The sequence below is a fragment of the Nomascus leucogenys genome, chromosome 13, assembly GCF_006542625.1.
Source record: "Nomascus leucogenys isolate Asia chromosome 13, Asia_NLE_v1, whole genome shotgun sequence".
NCBI classification, from domain to species: Eukaryota; Metazoa; Chordata; class Mammalia; order Primates; family Hylobatidae; genus Nomascus; species Nomascus leucogenys.
In genome coordinates this window covers 56,723,445-56,729,050 of record NC_044393.1, presented here as the reverse complement: position 1 = coordinate 56,729,050, position 5,606 = coordinate 56,723,445, and the positions used below count along the sequence as shown (strand labels likewise).

At 49.3% G+C, this 5,606-nt stretch overlaps 1 pseudogene; it reads right to left on the bottom strand.

Moving 5' to 3' along the window:
* Positions 1–1,883: 1,883 nt before the first annotated feature.
* On the bottom strand, positions 1,884–2,967 carry LOC100596994 (annotated as a pseudogene).
* Between the last annotated feature and the right edge of the window lie 2,639 nt (positions 2,968–5,606).

Sequence of the window (5,606 nt, the reverse complement as noted above, 5' to 3'; positions counted from 1 at the left end):
TTTGGGGACATGTATTTTATATATTCTTACCATAACGTCAATGCATTGTCTGACTATCATCATTGTTCAAGGGTGGGGGGAAATCAGACTCTTCATATGAACAGGGCTGCCCGAGGAATGTTCATTTCAGCTGTTTGCCACCTCCATTCAGATTATTCCTATCACAGCTTAGCTGGTGACCCGAAGCTAAGCAACAGGCACAAGGATCCTGCGGGTCTTCCAGATGGCTGTGTTCACCTATCTGAGAGACTCTTTACACAAAAAATGAGTTGCCCCACTCAAAAGGAGTGGGGACAGGGGCAGGGACAGGACATGAAAACCACAGATAACCAAGGTGTTTCTTCCAAGTGGTCAGTTTAAAACAGACAACGACCAGCCATCCAGCCCCGCAAAAAAACCAAAAGACAAACCACAAAAAAAAATTTATTCAGAATCAAAGACAAAATACTGTGTGAGAGCCAGGCTGGAGGGGCCCTTACTCAGGGTCCATCCCTTCCTCAGTCTCCTATCTCTTTCCTCCTGTGTGAGGAACAGTGAGACATAAAGACCCGTGGAGCATGTGCTCAGGATGGAGGCTGACGCCGGCCACCTGTGGGCACAGACCAAGGGGCAGAGATGCAGAAAGCTGCACATCTATCCACCACCATGGCTTAGGGCCACCTGCTCACGGAGGTTTCAGAGACAGCCTCCACTTTAGCCTTCATACAAGACATCTCCTTCTGGCTGAACTGCAGCCAGGCTCTTTGAAGGCCAACTTGGGAAAGAGCTACAAACGTCATTTTTCTTTTTTCTTTTTTTTTTTTTTTGAGACGGAGTCTCGCTCTGTTGCCCAGGCTGGAGTGCAGTGGCGCAATCTCGGCTCACTGCAAGCTCCGCCACCCGGGTTCACGCCATTCTCCTGCCTCAGCCTCTCCGAGTAGCTGGGACTACAGGCGCCCGCCACCACGCCCGGCTAATTTTTTGTATTTTTAGTAGAGACGGGGTTTCACTGTGGTCTCAATCTCCTGACCTCGTGATCCGCCCGCCTTGGCCTCCCAAAGTGCTGGGATTACAAGCGTGAGCCACCGCGCCTGGCACAAACGTCATTTTTCAGAAGAGAATTCTTGCCTGCTCACTGGTGACGTTATTTTCAGTTGTCTTTTGTTGTCTGTTTTCAAAGGGAAAATAAAAAAAAGAAAAGGCAGTATAATCTTTCACACTGGAACCAGCCTGCAGCCAGCCAGAGGCCACTGGGAAAGGGCCTCTTAGTGATGCACACTGGGTGCACCCATCACCTGGAATTTGACAGATCAACAAGCCCCCTACCAACCTATCATACAACTGCCCATCAGCTCTCATCCTCCCACAGGATTAGCTCAGTGCTGGCTCTGCAGAAACTGGGAGCCACAGGTGACAAAGCCTGGGCCTCTGCAGGCTTCCTTCTTCACTCAGGGCTAAGATGGGTTGCCTCTCTGGGACTGAGTCACAGTGACATTCTCTTAAACTAAACTCAGAGCACAAATCCACTTTGTCACCAAGAATCATCTCAGGGAACAGTCCCAGCCTCCTTCCTTGGGGGCCTTTAAAACCCATCCCTCTGACCCAAACAGGTGGGTGAGATAGGACTTTAAAGAGAGAATAAAGTGGATAGGGATGGGGTATGAGGAATGAGAAACAGAACCAACTTCTCAGCCCTCCACAACATTGTGCCTTTGTAGGGCGAGAGGCATCCACACCCCAAACTGTACCTGGAGATGGAGGAAAATGCAGGAGAGGAGAAAGAAAAAAAAAAGAAGGAATCAAGTGGCTGTACCACTTTCTCTGAAAGTCATTTAATGCTTCTCTCATGGTTCTCCCCTACCCTGGTTGCTTTGCCAAGTTCTTGGGTGCTGGCAGAGCCTGATCTAGCTGCGGGAGCTGCTGCTCTGGGAGTTGGGAGAGTCCTGCTCATTGACGGTGTTTAGCAGCAGGCATGCAGGTAGCTGTGGCAGGTGCAGGTGCCCAGGCTGTCAAGCCTGCTGTTCGGAGGGCTGGAAGAGGCCTTCCTCCTCATCACCAGGAGGCTGCACATGGGAGCTGTCACAGAAGTCCAGGGGCCCATCCAGTGCATCAGCGATGAGCATGTTGAACTCTTTAAGGCGATGACCATGGTGGCCCTGGCATACGCACTTCAATGCCCGAGTCACCAGTGAAGTGGCGATGTCTCCTGATCATCTTCTCTTTGCTGTCGGGCGGTGCGCTGCCATGTTCAGAACTGTCATCTTTCAGCAGCTCCTCTTACATTCTGCATCCTTGTCCAGGAAGGCCCCTGGGTCCAGCTCTCCCAGGCTGGCTACAGAGCCACTGGGCTGCATCCCCAGGGCTTTGGTGGCGACTCGGTCACCTGGTAGGTCAGAGGGCTCAGGATCAGCGACGCTTGGGGTTCTTGTGATGCTTCTGCTGGGCTCAAACAAGAGATTCCCTTGGATCCCCTGGTGGGATTGGCGCCGGGGGACTGCCACCTGCCAGGCTGCACTGTGGAGGCAGAAGCTGCTGCTGCTGTGTAGCTGGAAGGCACAGTATGCTGGAGGAGGAGATGGAGGCTGGCTCACCATTTCCTCATAAGGAGGTAGTTAAGTAGTTTAGCAAAAACCTGAAATAAAAAGGCAGCACTGAGTGATTGAAGGCTTCTCGGCAGGGGATCAGGTTGATTTCATGTTGCCGATGCTGGGCCTGAAGGCGGTGCTTGGCTTGGTGGTGGTGGCCAATGTAGCAGCAGCTAAGGATGATGATGATGGTCCACACCAGCCAGAGCTACCAGAGTTCCTAGCAGTAGTTGCAGCACTGAGACTGTCCACAGCAGTGTCCTGTGTCACAGATGTAGCTTTGATTATTAGTATCCACTCAGGCTTCCTTATCCTGTGGGGGTTCAGCTCTTGCTGACAGGGGGCTGGGCAGCACCGGGAGGAGCAGGAGCGCCATGCCACCTAGGAGCCTTCTCCTCTCCATCCCCCTCCTGCTCCTGTCCCTCTGCCACAGCACTGCCACCTCCCTCCTCCCTCTCCTCCTCTACCTTCTTCTTCCTCGTTCCTGCTTTTTTCTGTTCGACAATTTGACTTTAGCCCAGTAAGACTAATTTTGGACTTCTGACTGCTAGAATTGTAAGATAGTAAATTTGTGTTGTTTTGAGTCACTAAGTTTGTGGTTATATGTGAAAGCACCAATAGGAAATGAATACACTCACTATAAATTAAAAAATAAAGTATGATTCATATTACCTTAAAATCTGAGAACCCAGAAACAAATCCATGCACCTACAGTGAACTCATTTTCTACAAACGTGCCAAGAACATACATTGGAGAATGGACAGTCTCTTCAATAAATGGTGCTGGCAGAACTGGGTACCATATGCAGAAGAATGAAACTAGGTCCCTATCTCTTGCCATATACAAAAATGAAATAAGGTTTGGTGGAGCCAAGATGGCCAAATAGGAACAGCTCCGGTCTGCAGCTCCCAGCCTGAGTGACACAGAAGACGGGTGATTTCTGCATCTCCGTTTAAGGTACTGGGTTCATCTCACTAGGGAGTGCCAAACAGTGGGTGCAGGACAGCCGGTGCAGTGCACTGTGCGCGAGCCGAAGCAGGGCGAGGCATTGCCTCACTCGGGAAGCGCAAGGGGTCAGGGAGTTCCCTTTCCTAGTCAAAGAAAGGGGTAACAGATGGCACCTGGAAAATCGGGTCAGTCCCACCCTAATACTGCGCTTTTCCAATGGGCCTGGAAAATGGCACACCAGGAGATTGTGTCCCGCACCTGGCTCAGAGGGTCCTATGCCCATGGAGTCTCGCTGATTGCTAGCACAGCAGTCTGAGATCAAACTGCAAGGCGGCAGCGAGGCTGGGGGAGGGGCGCCCCCAATTGCCCAGGCTTGCTTAGGTAAACAAAGCAGCCAGGAAGCTCGAACTGAGTGGAGCCCACCACAGCTCAAGGAGGCCTGCCTGCCTCTGTAGGCTCCACCTCTGGGGGCAGGGCACAGACAAACAAAAATTCAGCAGGAACCTCTGCAGACTTAAATGTCCCTGTCTGACTGACAGCTTTGAAGAGAGTAGTGGTTCTCCCAGCACGCAGCTGGAGATCTGAGAACGGACAGACTGCCTCCTAAAGTGGGTCCCTGACCCCTGAGCAGCCTAACTGGGAGACACCCCCCCAGTAGGGACAGACTGACACCTCACTCGGCCGGGTACTCCTCTGAGACAAAACTTCCAGAGGAACTATCAGACAACTGAATTTGTGGTCTCACAAAAATCCGCTGTTCTGCAGCCACTGCTGCTGACACCCAGCCAAACAGGGTCTGGAATGGACCTCTAGTAAACACCAACAGACCTGCAGCTGAGGGTCCTGTCTGGTAGAAGGAAAACTAACAAACAGAAAGGACATCCACACCAAAAACCCATCTGTACATCACCATCATCAAAGACCAAAAGTAGATAAAACCACAAAGATGGGGAAAAAACAGAGCAGAAAAACTGGAAACTCTAAAAAGCAGAGCACCTCTCCTCCTCCAAAGGAACGCAGTTCCTCACCAGCAATGGAACAAAGCTAGATGGAGAATGACTTTGACGAGTTGAGAGAAGAAGGCTTCAGATGATTAAACTACTCTGAGCTACGGGAGGAAATTCAAAACAATAGCAAAGAAGTTAAAAACTTTGAAAAAAAATTAGACGAATGGATAACTAGAATAACCAATGGAGAGAAGGGCTTAAAGGAGCTGATGGAGCTGAAACCCAAGTATCGAGAACTACGCGAAGATTGCAGAAGCCTTGGTAGCCGATGCGATCAACTGGAAGAAAGGGTATCAGCGATGGAAGGTGAAATGAATGAAATGAAGCGAGAAGGGAAGTTTAGAGAAAAAAGAATAAAAAGGAATGAACAAAGCCCCCAAGAAATTTGGGACTATGTGAAAAGACCAAACCTATGCCTGATTGGTGTACCTGAAAATGACGGGGAGAATGGAACCAAGTTGGAAAACACTCTGCAAGATATTATCCAGGAGAACTTCCCCAATCTAGCAAGGCAGGCCAACATTCAGATTCAGGAAATACAGAGAACGCCACAAAGATACTCCTCGAGAAGAGCAACTCCAAGACACATAATTGTCAGATTCACCAAAGTTGAAATGAAGGAAAAAAATGTTAAAGGCAGCCAGAGAGAAAGGTGGGGTTACCCACAAAGGGAAGCCCATCAGACTAACAGCTGATCTCTTGGCAGAAACTCTACAAGCCAGAAGAGAGTGGGGGCCGATATTCAACATTCTTACAGAAAAGAATTTTCAACCCAGAATTTCATACCCAGCCAAACTAAGCTTCATAAGTGAAGGAGAAATAAAATACTTTACAGACAAGCAAATGCTGAGTGATTTTTGTCACCACCAGGCCTGCCCTAAAAGAGCTCCTGAAGGAAGCACTAAACATGGAAAGGAACAACCGGTACCAGCCACTGCAAAAACATGCCAAATTGTAAAGACCATTGAGGCTAGGAAGAAACTGCATCAACTAACGAGCAAAATAACCAACTAACATCATAATGACAGGATCAAATTCACACATAACAATATTAACTTTAAATGTAAATGGGCTAAATGCTCCAAT